The 16,531-nt window shown below is 37.6% G+C and overlaps 1 pseudogene; it reads left to right on the forward strand.

Annotated features, from left to right (window-relative positions):
- Positions 1–14,107: 14,107 nt before the first annotated feature.
- On the forward strand, positions 14,108–15,741 carry LOC138161010 (serine hydroxymethyltransferase, cytosolic pseudogene; annotated as a pseudogene).
- Positions 15,742–16,531: the final 790 nt, after the last annotated feature.

The following is a 16,531-nucleotide window of genomic DNA, read 5'->3' on the forward strand; positions in this document are numbered from 1 at the left end:
TGTCTCTGTCTCTCTCTCTCTGTCTCTCTCTCTCCATCTCTCTCTCTCTCTCTCTCTCTCTCTCTCTCTCTCTGTCTCTCTCTCTCTCTCTCTGTCTCTCTCTCTCATTCTGTCTCTGTCTCTGTCTCTATTTCTTCCGTAGATTTAGTCCAAGTCCTCATTTGCCCATGGTCACATAAATTTTTACTGTATTCAACAATTTACTGTCAATGCCAATGCAATTTTTAATAGACAAATTTGAAATGTACATAGACATAAAAAAGTAACAATACTACCCTTCATTCTTCCTCTTCTAAATTCTAGGGTGTAATGGGAATGCAAATTTGGAAGATCTTCCCTGCCCCTAGGCTAAAGTGCACCTGAAGCCTGGGGTGGGAGTCTTGTTTTTCAGTAGATAGTTTTTGATTGGCCAGTGGGTCAATAAGGTTGTTACATTCTCTGAGCCAGGAGAAGGCTATATAAGCCCTGATGTGTGCCTTTGTTTTGGGACTCACTTTGAGAAGTGTTCTGTGATTTTATCTGAATTCTGGGGAGCCGTTGTTGAGAGTCCCCCGGCTTTGAAAAACCCAGATGTGGAAACCCAGATGTTTACTGGGTATGGATGTAATGGTTGGACAGTTTGGAAAGCTGTCTACTTGATCTGTTAATGTCTTGATAATTCTGCCTGTATGCTTTGAAGTTCGGAGTGCTGACCTTTTTCCCCTGAACAAGGTAAACGATATATGTCTGACTGATTAAAGTAAGCTTGTTAACCCATTTTGAGTTGCTTTCCTTTAACAAAGCAGATCCAAGAACCTGTATGGGCAGCAAACCCTGAGGACGCGCTTGGGGTGCTTGCTGCTACATAGGGACCATGTGATATCAGAGGCATGTATTGCCATTTCTGGTGCACTCAGGGCACATGCATTCTTTACACATAGAGCTAACTTAGTGAATTCTTTAGCCATGTGTATTCCCTACATATGTGCCTCTCCACTTGGGCTCTCTGTGTCCTATTTTTTCTGCAGATGGTCATGTAGTTGAGGGATAAGTGTCCAAGTTTGTGGGGCAAATATTTTATTGCTGTTCTTCTTATAATACTACTTCATTAAATCTAATTTTTAAAACTAATTGTGACATTCCACTGACTAGTAACAGTAAATAAACTGGTGGAGGCTTGTGAGCTATACAATTAAGGGTACAGATCAAAAAACATCTTCAATCTAGGTAGCCATCTACTAGAAATTCCATCTCCTATGTTGAGGAGTGTACCTGAGTACTCTACATGATTGTATGTATGTCCAGGTGTGTATGTATGCCCATGTGTGTATGTATGTCTGTGTGTATATATGTCCATGTGTGTATGTCCATGAGTGTATGTCCATGTGTTTATGCATGTCCATGAGTGTATGCATGTCCATGAATGTATGCATGTCCATGTGTGTATGTATGTCCATGTGTGTATAGATTTGGGATTGTTAAGGAGTAACAAAGTAGAAGGAGAAAAAAAAAACACTCTATATCTAGTAAGAACTGGGTTAAAATTCTATCTCCATCATTTTTAAATTGTATGAATTTAGATAAGACATAACTCCTCTGCCTTAAAATATCCTCTTCAGTAAAGAAAAAAATCTTATGGGGGAAAATGAAATAGATTACCTTCCAGGGCACTTCTGCTCAGAAACACTATGACCCTAGGACCAATATGTGCAAAAAATGCAATTCAGAAAGAGAACCCAGAGTAGAAGGGGAAGGAAGGAGAAAAGATTGAGTTAAGGATATGAAACTATGACCTTGTTAAAAGAAACTGGACAGGACTTTAAGAAAGCATAGCAGCTCAGACTTCTCATTTTGCTTCTATTTCTTAAGTGAGTAAGTTTTCTGGCCTCACTCCTCCAAAGCCATGTTAGCTGCTTTTCTCCCTCAGATGTCTAGAGATTTCTTTGAGGGTTTCTAATCTGTTTATCCTAATGCCTTCAGTTTGAGTCCTCTTTTCTGATATACATTTTACCCCCATAGTTAGATGCCAGTGACAAGCTCTCCATGTGCATCTAACCTATTAACATCAATTGTCTTCTATTAAAAATATTTATTTGATGATATATCAAAAACAAAAGTAAAGCACTTCTCCCCTCATACCTTGGGGGTACACTCTGTCCTATTCCCCCTCACTCTCAAGGGAGAGTGGAGTCAGGCTTAATGTAGTTTCTACATATCATTGTTTTCAGCAACCAAATTCAATATCACACCAAGAAGAGTCTTCATTTCCAGGACTCCTGGCCTGGTTGCAAAACCCCATAGGGAATCAACTTGTTGACCTCATACTTGTGAACCCCCAGTTTATTCAATTTTCCAGAACTTCTAGAATGTGGTGCAAGTGGGGGAGAGGATGTGGGACAATGAAGTGTCTAAAGATGGCATCAGGGAAGCATAGTGACATCATAGACAAAACTAAGGAAGTTAGGAAGAGGGCTGAGTTTGAAGAGAAAATACAGTACATTATTTTGGATATTTTGAGTTTTGTGGTATATGTATCTGAAACAGTCTAAAAGGCAGCAGGTGATGCAGAAGGGGAATTGAGGAGAAAGGTGAAGATTGGATCCATACATTTAGGAGTCATTTGTATCAAGATGATAATTATATTTGTGATAACTCATATATAAGAGGTTACCCCTTTGCTTGTATTTTCATTGATACTATAAAAAGAATGCAAAATATTTATAAAGATTTTATAAAAATAATTAGTCATATGAGCTGGGAATCAATTGTTGTATAATTTTAAAATTACTTTGCTTCCTTGAGAGATGGAGTGCTTTTATGTCTGGTTTCAATGCCCTTTCTGGTGAAGTGCAAGAAGCATTGATGTCTAGGAGTAAAAATAAGATAATTCCACATTTATCAATAGTGGGAATAGATTGCTATAGACCCACCAATAAATCTTTTCCATTTGTGTCAATTTTCTCTACACTATGTTTTTGGTACAATCTGACTCCACTGATTCTCACTCCATTCTTTCTCATTTTTCCCCTACTACTTCTTTTTGTTTGGGAAGACATGTTCCCAATAACATGCCAACTGCCTTTGAAATTTTTTGTACATGTGTGATGCCATGCACAAGGAGCTTTCCTGAAGAATGCTACTGTGAACAGCTTTTAAGGTTCTGATTACACAGTATATTGATCACACTATTTATTCCATAACAAAACAAAGCAAAAATTGCACAGAAAAACAAAGATATAGCATTAACAATATTGCAGCTTATCAGAGAAAATCACAATATAATATTCACAACATAGTCTCAAAGTACAATAGTCAAAGTCTTCCACTCATGGGGCACACTTGATTAACTCAATCAATCACTTATTCAGCAACCAATTACTAAGTATCATACGAAAACCCTCAACCCCTTAGGTCACTAGTAAACTATAATTCCATAGTTACTCAGTACCCAAGGAAAGGTCTTTTCATCTTGACTTGGGGCCTGTTTTCAGATTCCCTGGATCCCCTTCTATGGTCCTAAATTCTACCTGGATTCACCAGACTGTCACCTGCGTTCAATGGCAGACAGCTCCCAGTTCTTTGTCTGGCTCTCTGGGTGGGTCCTGCTTCACATTGAAGTTCACAGGGTCTGGTCCATGTCAGCTCCTTCACCATTTCTGCTCCAGGGAATTCAAGGCTCAACCAAGCCACAAACAAACAAAATCTCAGCATCCCAGTCAGGTTCCTCTGTCACCTGGGCTCCTGGCTCCTGGGCTCCTGTTCAGAAGAAGCTCCACCACAACATGTTCTCAGGAAATTCTGGCTCAATTCTGCTTGATCAGTTACTAAGTGTTAAATACCTGCTAACTTTGCCAACACAAAGGAATTTTCAAATTCAAATTACAGTACTCCTACAACATGACACTATGTACTTGGAACACCAACACAATAGTCACAGCACTGATGGTAACTGTAAATATGATGGCATAGTTATCAACTGCAAAATATAACAGACTCCATAGAGAAGACTGAGGCAAAACATTTATTCAGACACCAGAAAATCAAATCCTAACACCAGGAAACCAAATCCATCCTTGCAACAAGGAAGTTAAAATGCCATAGTACAGCATGGATCCATACCATCCTTACCACACTCACCTAGCTGTCACAACAGGGGGCAAAAGCAAGCAAACAAAAAAACAAAAACACTCACATACCTAGCTGTCTCTGTGCGTGTGACCTCTTCTCCCTCCAACTCTAACTGCTCTGATTCTCAGCTTCCTGTGGGCTCTGCTCCACCATTCAGCAAGCTCCTTCCTTTCCATGTGATTATATTCAGCCTTTTGGGGGGCAGGGAAGATCTTCAAATCAGGAAAAATCTTCAAATTCACTTAAGATTATTAAGAGGCAGGGAAGATCTTCAAATTCCCATTACCGATATAGCACTAAACAAGTTTAACCTTGGATGCTATCCCAAATCAGTTGGTAATAATGATATTTCTAGGAAATTTCAGGTTAGAAGACAATATCTAATATGTGTTGTTCAGTTGTTTCTGACTCTTTTGACCCTGTTTAGGGTTTTCTTGGCAAAAACAAACAAACAAAAGAAGAAACACGAGTGTTTTTTTGTTTGTTTTTTTGCCATTTCCTTTTCCAGCTCATTTTTAGGTGACAAAACTGAGACAAACAAGGGTCACTGACTTGCTGCCTGGAATCGCACAGCTGGTAAGTGCTGGAGGTGAGGTTTAAACGCAGGTTATCCTGCGTCTAGGTCCAGCCCTCTCTCCACTGCGCCACCTACCTACCTCAAGTAACATGTAATAGAGTACATATATACTTACACACTGTTCAAAAGTGTAGCAAGTAAAACTGAATTAACTATAACTTTCCATAAGTAAGCAAATTATTAGACACCCAACACCTGTTTTCAACATTAAATCTTCCTTTAGAGTGCCTTCAAGCACAAATACTATATATAATGTTATAACAATATTGATTAAAAAAATCCCCTCCTATAGAAAGAATTATTAATGTGGCAGATGTCACATCACACTATTGCCCTCAGTGGAGTAACTTCCTTCTCTATGCTGCCAATAGATGCATCTCTCAATCTTACCCACTCATTTGTATCCCAGGCTGTTCCTATCAATCTGTGATGCTGTTAACATTCATCTCTCAGCAAGACATTTAAACTCCTTGTCTTTTGTGACAACTACCATTGATTTTGTCTCTTTTGTCTTGAGTTTGCTTTTGATTAGTTCAGTAATGACTAGCACATTTTTTATATTGCCCTTTGATTGTCTTTTCTTGTGACAGTCTTTTTTAATTACTATTATTATCTCTAAGCCTCCCCAGGCTCTTTGTACTGACTTTTTGTGCTATTAACATGAGTGTAATCAGTGTGCTATCTGATCTCATGCCTTTCTAGAGTTCTCTTATATTCCCCACCCCCAAGCTAAATGAATGATGAGATAGATTTCAACCAGACTCCAATAGGCTCTTCTCTACTTTGCCTGTGTTTAAAGTTTCTTTGAAATTTTTCTTATTCTGAAGAAAGGTTGTCTTCATTTGCTTAGTCTGATATTCACTAAAGGAAAAAGGACTGGATTTGATACTTCATTGATACCAAGAACTCCCAAGTGAGGAAATTAATTTATTTTTCATCAGATTAGGTTGACACCTTCTTTACAATTTTCAGTTTTGAAGTTGATGAGATTCAGAACACAGAAGAATCATGTAACTTGTCAATGTTCACATATGCAGTAGTTGTCAGAAATGGATTTGACCCCAGGTCTTTCTGTATTCAAAGACAGTTTTCTCCTCCTTCTACCAGTTCTAAAAAAAATATAATCATAGCTCAGTCACATTTTTTTCTTTGAATTCTATAAAAATGAGAAAATATACAGACTCCAAATTGTTTTATGTTAATAGAAACTATTAAGCAGACAAAAAATTGCCCATGGCAAATACATTAATGTAACAATTAAAGAAGCTGAGAATCTAAATCTCTGGGTAGTACAGCATCTTAGAAGTCATGTATACCAATCTTATAACCCATGTATCAATTACATTGGACTGTAAAAATGACATACTCATAAATCAGTTACCAAGTAAGCAGTAAAAAAAAAAGTTATTTTTTTTTTCCTTTTTCTTTTTTCAAAGAGGCTAACAATGACAATAGGAGTATCAGCATTAGTTTTAGAAGCTAAACTAATCATCCCAGAGAGAACAAGAGGGTCAATCAACTGGTCAGAAAGACATCAGAAAAGGGATCCTTTGTTGGTATTAGCTGCAGCTGATAATCAACTTTATGTTACATAAGAAATTGTGGATTGTAGATGCAAGGAAGAGGGAAGCATTAGGCTTATGGCTGCAGGAGATTTCAGGGACCTGATCACAGTTCCATGGTCAAGAGGAATGCTATAATTTCTGGTTGTATAGGCCCTTTTTGGATAAAAACAATAAACCAGACAAGAAGAGTAATACTCACACGTCTCCCTGAATTATACCATCTTGGGATAAATGAAAACTTGAAGGCCTTCAGAAGTAGCTCTCAAAATAGCAACAGCAAAAGAGCCAGAATCTTGGGACACTCCTTCTCTGAAACACACACTACCAGCTGAGCAAAGCACAACATTCAAAGTCAAGAAATGGGCTATAAAAATGAGCAAATAAAAACAACAGCAAAAAATGAAAGTTACCACAATGGTATAGAAAACCAGGACACAATCTCAGAAGAAGACAACGATGGGAAAAGATCTGCAAGCAAAGCCACAAATACTAACTGGATAGAAGCACAAGAAGAATTACAAGAAGAGTTTAAAAAAAAGAGATGAGTAGTAGATAAAAATGTTGGGGAAAGAAATGAGAGTAATGGAAGAAAATTGTTAAAAAGAATTAACTGTATGATACAAGAAATACAAAAATACTGAAAAAAGTTAATGCTTTGGCCAACAGAATTGGCCTCCTAGTTAAAAGAGGCACAAAAATCAACTGAATAGAGGAATGGCATAAAAAAGCAGAATTAGAAAATGGAAAAGGAGGCAAAAATAATTCATTGAATAAAAGGTCTCCTTCAACAGCAGAATTGGCCAAATAAAAAAAGAGGTATAAAATTTTATGTTGGAATCATCTCCTCCCCCCCCCAAATAAAAAGTAAGAATAAGAAAAAGGAATGCACTGGGAGAAGGTAAAAGAGAGAGGAAGAATGGGGGATGTGTTTTAATATAAAAGAGACATACAAGTAAAAGCTTTAATAATTGAGGGAGAAATATTTGTGGTGTTGGTCAATGATTAATCCTTACTCTCATCAGATTAATTCAGAAAGAGATATATATATTAAATTATGTATAGAAATGCAGCTTAAGGAATTAAAGAGGTGATAGGGATAAAGGAAAGGGTAGTGGGATAAAAAAGGAGAAAATAAATTAAGAGAAGTGGTTAGAAGCAAAATAAACATTTCAGGATGGACAGGACAAAAAGGGGGGGGGGAAGAATCAGAAAAAAAAAGGTTCAGAGGGAAAGACACAGTTAGAAATTATGAATCAGGCTGTGAATGTACCAGACTACCCATATAAATGCATATGGCAGAGGATTAGATATAAGAATTTAGCAATACAAGTTTATAAAAGACACTTAAAATAGAAAGATACACATAGAGTTATAATAAAGGACTTGAACAGAATATAATATTGTTCAGCTGAAGTAAAAAATAAAGAGGGGTAGCAATCATGATCTTAGATCAAGCAAAATCAAAAATAGACCTAATTAAAAGAAATTATCAGGTAAAACTCATTAGCTGAAAAGTACCATAGAAAATGAATAATATCAAAATTTTTCACAGCAAGTTTCTCTCAGAAAGGCCTCATCTCAAATACATACTGACTACAGAACTAAGTCAAAGTTATAATATTAATAGATATTATCTAATTGATAAAAGGACAAAGGATACAAACAAGTAATTTTCAGAAGAAAGTAAAGCTATTTATAATATGAAAAATACTCTGAATAACTATTGATTAAAAAAAGCAATTTAAAATAATTTTGAGGTACTACTTAACACATCAGAAATGACATGTACTGGAAAAGATGAGGGAAAAAAATAGGTACACTAATGAACTGCTGGTGGAATAGCGAATTAATTCAAACATTGTGGGGAGTAATTTGTGAGTATGCTCAAAGGGATATAAAACTCTGCATGCCCTTTGACCCAATAATACTCCTACTAGGTCTATATACCAAAAAGATCAAAGAAAAAGACCCATATGTACAAAAATATTTGTGGCAGTTCTTTTTGTGTTGGCAAAGAATTGGAAATTGGTGCTCATGGTAGCAGCAAGCACCAGCATTCCCAGGGTGGCTGCCAATACAGGTTCTTAGATTTGCTTTTCTAAAGGAAAGCAACTCAAAATGGGCTAACAATCTTTCTTTAATCAAACATGTCATTTACCTAGTTCAGGGGAAAAAGATCACCACCCTGAACTTCAGAGAATACAGAGGTCAGAGGCAGACAAAAAATATACACAGAGAAACATCAGCAGACAGGCTTCCAACTCACTACTACATTCATGCCTAGTCAGTTACCAGAGAGGGAAGCACCACCATCTGGGTTTTCAAAGATGGGGGTTTTAAAGGCTGCCCAGAGTCTCATCTGGTCAAATCATACAACACTTCTTAAAGTGGGCCCCAAAGCAAAGCCTCACATCAGGGTATATATAGCCTTGTCCTGGCTCAGAGAATTTAACAACCCTCTTGACCTACTGCCAAATCACAAAGCAAGCCTCCCGCCATAGGCTCCAGGTGATCACATTCAGGCTATTAGGGAGCAGATTATATTTTCAAATCAAGGAAGGTTCTCAGAGTTACTTCAGCCTATCAAAGGACCTAGGAGCAGGGAAAATCTTAAATTCCCCTGCTCATAACAATCATCACTTTAGTATAACAAGTTGTGACATATGATTATGATGGAGTACTATTATGCTATAAAAACTGATGAGAAGGAGAGTTTCTGAAAAAGATGGCAAGATCCATACTAACTGATTTTAAGAGAAGTGAGAAGAACCAAGAAAACATTGTGCACAATAAAAAAAATATTGTGATGAAGATCAACTGTGAAAGATTTGGCTATTCTTTTTTGAAGTTACTTAGTTTTAGTTTACAACAGTCATTTCCACAAGATATTGCCTTTTGAATTTTCTCCCCATCTCTCCCACCACTCCACAACAAGAGAACATGCATTCTGATTACCGCTTCCCCAAATCTGCTCTCCCTTCTGTCACCCCATCCCCATTCTCTTACACTCTTCCCTTCTATTTTCCTTTAGGGAAAGATAAATTTCTATACCCCACTGTCTATATATCTTACTTCCTAGATGCATGTAAAAACAATTCTTAAAATTTGTTTTTAAAATGTTTAGTCCCAAATTATCTCCCTCTCTCCCTCCCCACCCACTCTGATTAAGAAGGCAGTCATTTTGATGTGAGTTATATATGTTCAGTCATGCAAAAACACTTAGATAACAGTCATGTTGTGAAAGACTAAGTATAATTCCCTCCTTCCTATCCTGCCCCCCATTTATTTTATTCTCTCCTTTGACCCTGTCCCTCCTCAAAGCTGTTTGCTTCTGATTACCCCTGCCCAATCTGCCCTCCCTTCTTTCATCCCCCCCCAGCTCTTTCCCCCATACTTTCCTGTAGGGTAAAATAGATTTCCATACTAAATTGAGAGTGTATATTATTCCCTCTTTAAGCCAAATCTGATAAAGTAAGGTTCACTCATTCCCTCTTACCTCCCACCTTTTCCTTTCCACTGCAAAAGTTTTTTTCTTGTCTCTTTTATTCTCCTGAGTTACAAATACTATCTTTCTATGTAGGAATGTAAACAGTGCAACTTAAGTTCAATGCGAGTCCCCTATGATTTCTCTTTGCTTTTAACCTTTTCTTGTTTCTCTTGCATATTGTTTTTGAAAGTCAAATTTTCTATTCATCTCTGTTCTTTTAATCAAGAATGTCTGAAAATCCGTTATCTTCCAGAAAATCCATTTTTCCCTGGAAGTATTATACTCAGTTTTGCTTGGGTAGGTGATTCTTGGTTTTAATCCTAGGTCCTTTCACATCTACAATATCTTCCAGACCCTCAGATCCGTTAATGTAGAAGCTACTAAATCTTGTGTTATTCTGATTGTGTTTGCAGAAGACTTGAATTGTTTCTTTCTTTCTGATTGCAATATTTTCTCCTTGACCTGAGGATTGTGTCATTTGACTATAAAATTCCTGGGAATTTTCATTTTGTAAACTCTTTCAGGAGATCATAGGTACAGTCCCTCTATTTCTATTTTACCCTCTGGTTCCAGAACCTCAAAGTGGTTTTCCTTGATAATTTCTCAAAAGAAGATGTGTAGCTCATTTCTTGATCATGGTTTTCAGGTAGTCCAATAAATTTTAGATTATCTCTCCTGGATATATTTTCTACAACAGTTGATTTTTTCCAATGAGGTATTTCACATTTTCTTCTGTTTATTTTTCTTTCGTTTGGATTTGTTTTATAATTTCTTGATTTCTCATAGAGGTATTTGCTTTCATTTGCACCATTCTAATTTTTAAGGAATTTGTTTTCTTCAGTGAGCTTTTGGGCCTCTTTTTCCATTTGGTCAATTCTACTTTTTGAAGTATTTTTCTCTTATTGGCTTCATGGACCTATTTTCCACTTCTGTTATTCTTTTCCCTCGAAATTTTTTTTTGGTGGGAGGGAAGCATCTCTATTAGTAAGCTGTTGACTAGTTTTTCTTGATTTTCTTGTTTGATTCTCATTTCTCTTCCTGGTTTTTCCTATACTTCTTTTACTTGATTTCCAAAATCCGTTTTGAGCTCTTCCATGAACTGAGATGAATTCATATTTTTTGTGGAGCCTTTGGATGTGGGAGCTTTAACTGTGTTGTCTTCTTCCAGTTGTATGTTTTGATCTTTGTCACCAAAGTAAAATTCTGTGGTCTGAATGTTTTTCCTCCACGCTGTTTTCTCATTCTCCCAGTTGACCCCTTGATTTTTAAACTCTGTTAAAGTAGGATTCTGCTCCCAGTGTAGAGAGCATGCTGCTCCAAGCTTCTGGGATTTTGTCCAGCTCTTTTCAGAGTTACTTCTAAAGAATCATAAATTTTCAGTTCTTACAAAGTGGAATGACTTCAGGACAGGTGTTTCCTCCTCTCTTGGCCTGTGCTCTTTTCTATGAGTGACTATAGGCATTCTTTTCTGACTTTAAACCGTGAGGATTCCCACTTCACTGCTTCCACAAAGGCTGTAATGCTACTGCTCCTCCCCACCCTAGGACCACCACCCAGCACTGTGATCCTCATCAAAGCACAGAGAAGTCTCCCTTAGTTCCAGTGGAAAGATCCCTGCAATTGCCTTTTTATCAGCCTCTTGATCCTCCCACTGTCTTTGGTCCAAGGGCTCTGGAAGTAGCCACTGCTGCCCTGAGGTTGGGGTCAGACCATGCTTCTCTGTCACCCAGGTCTGACAGACCTTTTTTTCTGGACCTTCTAAGTTGTTTTTCATATTTGTGGGATAAGTCTGGAAACTGCCACAGTTGCCAGTGATTCATTCTCCTGGGGCCTGCTTTGGGTTCACTGGAGCCTGGTCTATGCTGATTCAATTTGTGCTGGACTACGTCTACATTTGAACCTGCTACAACAGACCTTTCCTGTTGACCTTACAAGTTGTCCTGGGATGGAAATTTGTTTCACTCTATCATTTTTTTGTGTTCTGCTGCTCTACAATTTGTTTAGAGACATTTTTACTAATAGTTGGAGGAGTTTGGGGGAGAACTCAAGGAAGTCCCTACTTTTACTCTGCTATCTTGATTCTGCCTCCCTCCCCTTGTCTATTTTTATAAATACAGCAATCCCAGATAATTCTGAAGGATGCATGATGAAAATGCTAATTAGCTCCAGAGAGAGGATTGATAAACTCTGAGTAAAAACTGAAATATAATTTTCTGTTTTTCATTTTTCTGGCTTTTTTCTTAAATAAGGTGAATAGGGAAATATGCTTTATATAATTTTACTTGTATAATTGATATTATATTGCTTTACTTCTCAATAGGTGGGGTAGATGAGTAAGATGGATGGAGAGATTTTAAAACTCAATATTTAAACCAAAAAAAGAAGCCTAAAATAAATAAATAAAACACTGAGATAAGTAATCAAACCACTGGGGGAAAAGATTAAAAGTATTTGAAAGCAAATGTTTGAACAAATGATAGTTTTTATTTGAATCTCAAAAATTGATAAATGGAGATTAAATTTGTCCAACCTACAATAAAAGAGACTGATGCAGAGCTTTGAGTCAATGACACTTTATTAAAGGGCACTTGTTCCCCTCTAATGAAATAACCCACATGTCTTTCACATTATCTGAAAGGCTCCTACTTTCTAGGACCTTATAATTATACAGTTTGACACCCAAATATGAAAAAAAGAGATGCTAAAATACAGAATCTCATTAACTGATAGACCTTGCTCTCAAAGACCAAAAATAACATATCATTGGGGGAGTCATATATTGGGAGAAGCATGGGGCATATGCTCTGACTGAACAGTCATAAAAGGATCCCTTTATCACATTGGACAAAAAAAATGGTGCACAAAGACAAAAAATAAATTGGAGGATTTTCCATGTAATTGAGTCACCTCTGCTGCACTGGGCTTGGTCACTATGACTAAGAAAATCAATGATGGGGTGCCTCTAGCTAGCTTCCTACTATTACACAAGTGATCTTATCATCTGCAGCTCATGGCTCTGGGTCCCTATATATATAAAAATTTATAATCACTACCTCTTTGAAATCATGTCAAAATGATTGATACTGACTGAAATAGAGTAAGTGTGCAAATGAATTATTTCTCACAGATATAATGGCACATTTATAAATTTCCTAGAAGGCAGGTCCCAGTCAGTTAATTAGAGAACATATCAACTTAGGATAAATAAGCTTTTTTTTGGTAGAAAATTAACCTAAGAGTGAGAGACAAAACTTTTGTTTTATGCTATAATCTATAAAATACTTATAAACTTTCACAAAGTATAAAGTGATCCGACATTTTCTTTTTGTTTAAATGCACTAAAATGTTACATATGGCTAATATATGCATATTATGACTGGATTTTATTTCTCTCTGTAGACTATACCATATAGGACAATTAAACATTACTTTTTTAGCTTATTAGATGAAATGCAATTCCCGAGAAGCATAAAATCTGTAATTTTTTGCCATAAAATTTAGGTTTCAAGCAACTAGTAAAACTATCCTAGTTTATACTGAATTCTGTAGCAAACAAAGCATGCCTCTCAGCCCTTTCAATAGATATAAAGATAATGAAATGATAGTCAAATTTTCTATTCTGATTTGTCCAGCATTTTTTGCTCACAGAGTCTCAGCCAATATTTAACATACATACAGTTCATGAATTTACTGACAAAAATGGATAAAAGCTTTAATACAATTATATACTCCATATTTGGAGGAAAAACACACATGCTTTCATGAAAATAGGTGCATGTGAGCACATATAAATACACACAGACTATCTCTAATGCTAGCCTTATATAAGAGTGTATTAGGTGATCATTTACATGGTAATCCTAGAGAGTTACTGGAAAACCACCAACCAAAGCTCTTGTAGCATGAATTCCTGAAATTCCATTTAATTTGAGGCAATATAACTAATTAGATAAAGAGCTGACCTTGGAATCAGGAAATATGAGTTCAAATGTCATCTCTGGAATTTACTAACTATATAACCATGGACAAGTTTCATAAAGTTTTTAATTCTTGGTTAGCACACAGGAAAATAACTTTAGCTACTAAAATAATCTTGGGAAATACTGCCTCACAGGATTTCTATGAAAGAAGCAACTATGTAAATATGTTATAGTGGGTGCAAATTATTTCTCTCTTATAGATTTCTTTTTTTGAAGTAAAAAATCACTGAATGATAGTCCATTTCAGAGTGAAATTATTTTATTAGATTATTTTCCTTCATTAGAATAATTGGTGAAAAAAGTGTAGGAGAGAAAGAGGGGGTGGATAATAAAGGTAGGGAAAATGTAAAGAAATTAAAATAGAGTGACAAAAATATTTTCAACTAGTGGATGGACAGCTTTATCCCTGGACTGAAGAAGGTTGCCCTCAGGTGTTCTGCTGCTACTTGTGGATTAGTGCCGGCTCAGGACTCCTTGTCCCAGAAATATGGTATCAACAGTCAATGGAGAGAACCATAATGGTAACCTCTGGGAAGCCCACAAAGATATATTGACACAACAACTGTAAGAAAATGACATGCAAGTATATACAATTATTAAGAAGGAAAATCATCGCCAAAAGACTGGGTTGGAACTGATTGCTTCAGAGAATTTTGCAAGCTGAGCAGTTCTGGAAGCCTTGGGTTCTTGCTTGAATAATAAGTATTCAGAAGGATTCCTAGGCCAAAGGTATTATGGTGGCACCCAGTTTGTGGATGAAGTGGAGATTCTGTGTCAGAAGAGGGCTCTCCAGGTCTATGTCCTGGACCCACAAAGCTGGGGGTTCAATGTTCAGAAACACTCAGGTTCTCCTGCAAATTTTGCTGTATACACAGCCCTGGTGGAGCCACATGGGAGGATTATGGTTCTAGATCTGCCTAATGGGGGTCACCTCACCCACAGGTTCATGACAGATAAGAAGAAAGTCTCTGCTACCTCCATCTTTTTTGAGTCTATGCCCTATAAGGTAAACCCAAATACTGGCTATATCAACTATGACAGACTAGAAGAAAACACCCACCTCTTCCACCCAAAGCTGATCATTGCAGGAATCAACTTCTATTCCAGGAACCTGGACTATGCCTACATGTGGAAGATTTGCAGACAATAACGGGGCATATTTTATGGTTGACATGGCCCACATCAGTGGGCTGGTGGCCACTGGGGTCAACCCCTCCCCCTTTGAACATTGAGATGTGGTGACCACCACCACCCACAAAACCCTTCGAGGTTGCTGGGCTGGCATGATCTTCTACAGGAAAGGAGTGTGCAGCGTGGACCCTAAAACAGGCAAAGAGACCATGTGCAAACTGGAGCCACTCATTAATTCAGCTGTCTTCCCAGGACTGCAGGGAGGGCCCCACAACCACACCATTGCAGGAGCTGCAGTAACTCTGAAGCAAGCCTTGACACCTGAATTCAAGACTTATCAGCAGCAGGTGGTTGCCAACTGCAAGGCCCTGTCAGCAGCCATGATAGATCTGGGTCACCACATAGTAACAGGTGGTTCTGACAACCACTTGATCCTCGTGGACCTACAAAACAAAGGCACAGATGGAGGAAGAGCAGAGAAGGTGTTAGAAGCTTTTTCTATGGCTTGTAACAAGAACACCTGGCCAGGAGACAAAAGTGCATTAAGACCCAGAGGGCTGAGACTAGGAACCCCAGCTCTGACCTCCCGAGGACTACTAGAAAAAGATTTCTACAAAGTAGCTCATTTTATCCATGAAGGAATAGAGCTGACTCTGCAGATTCAGAAAGACCTCAGTCCCCAGGCCACCATGAAAGAATTCAAGGAGAAACTTTCAGGGGATGCCAAGTATCAGAGTGTTATCAAGACCATCAGAGAAAAAGTGGAGAGCTTTGCAGCTGTTTTTCCCCTGCCTGGGATCGCTGATTTTTAAAATGAGACTGGGCAGAGCCACATTGGAAGTATTTAGCCTGAAGGCTACCCAGGTGCCAAAAGCAGCCTTTCAAGAAAAGGAGAATGTATAATTGAGAGGGTGGCTAAGGGGAGCAGAAGCTTAGGGGTGGGGATATGGTTTTTGGGGGGTGAGGGTCTTTTTCTAACATCCCTACATGGAAAAAAATTATCATTTGGCAGTCACTGAGGATTTGGTTGTGTACCCCTCCAAAGGATGGTGTACGAACAACAACCCTCTTTTAAAAGTTCATTATTAGTCATTTAGGGGATACTTTACTAATTAGTGAATTTATTTTGAATCTTACCTAATTTTTGTATAAGATCAGAGTATCCTATATCTATTTGGCCTTCATTCAAATGAACAGTGATGTAATTTAAAAGTATTGCTTAAATAATTTTACTTAATCTTCCCTTCAGTGGTCACTTGGCTGGCTCGTGACTTATTTTGGCAGCTCAGAGAACACCCATGTTAATAGCTTGTAAAAGTTCCTCAATCTCAGTATCATGTTGTTCAGTAGAATGCCAGCAGAACTGAATCATGTCCATTTTAGTTGAGAAGAAATGATTGTGAAGCTTCAGCTAAATACAAAATTACCAGCCTGAGAAGTTTTGTGTCTGTTACAGTATTATGTAGGAAGCTTAAAGTACCTCACAAATGCTGTGTTGAATCGGCAGAGCTTTGGAGAGGTAGGCTTATTTCCAGAGGGACAGATCACCTAGGAGGGATCACTTGCTGAATCGTCCTACTAGGCAGTGACAGCCTTCTATCCATTGCGAGACATTGGTCTACTCTCTACAATCAGGTGCCTTCCCAAAGAAAATACTTTTCAAACAGCTGAGTGGAAAACAATA

Source organism: Petaurus breviceps, unplaced genomic scaffold (assembly GCF_028583685.1).
Source record: "Petaurus breviceps papuanus isolate PSGF00001 unplaced genomic scaffold, PetGlider_PUasm1.0 183, whole genome shotgun sequence".
Classification (NCBI taxonomy): domain Eukaryota; kingdom Metazoa; phylum Chordata; class Mammalia; order Diprotodontia; family Petauridae; genus Petaurus; species Petaurus breviceps.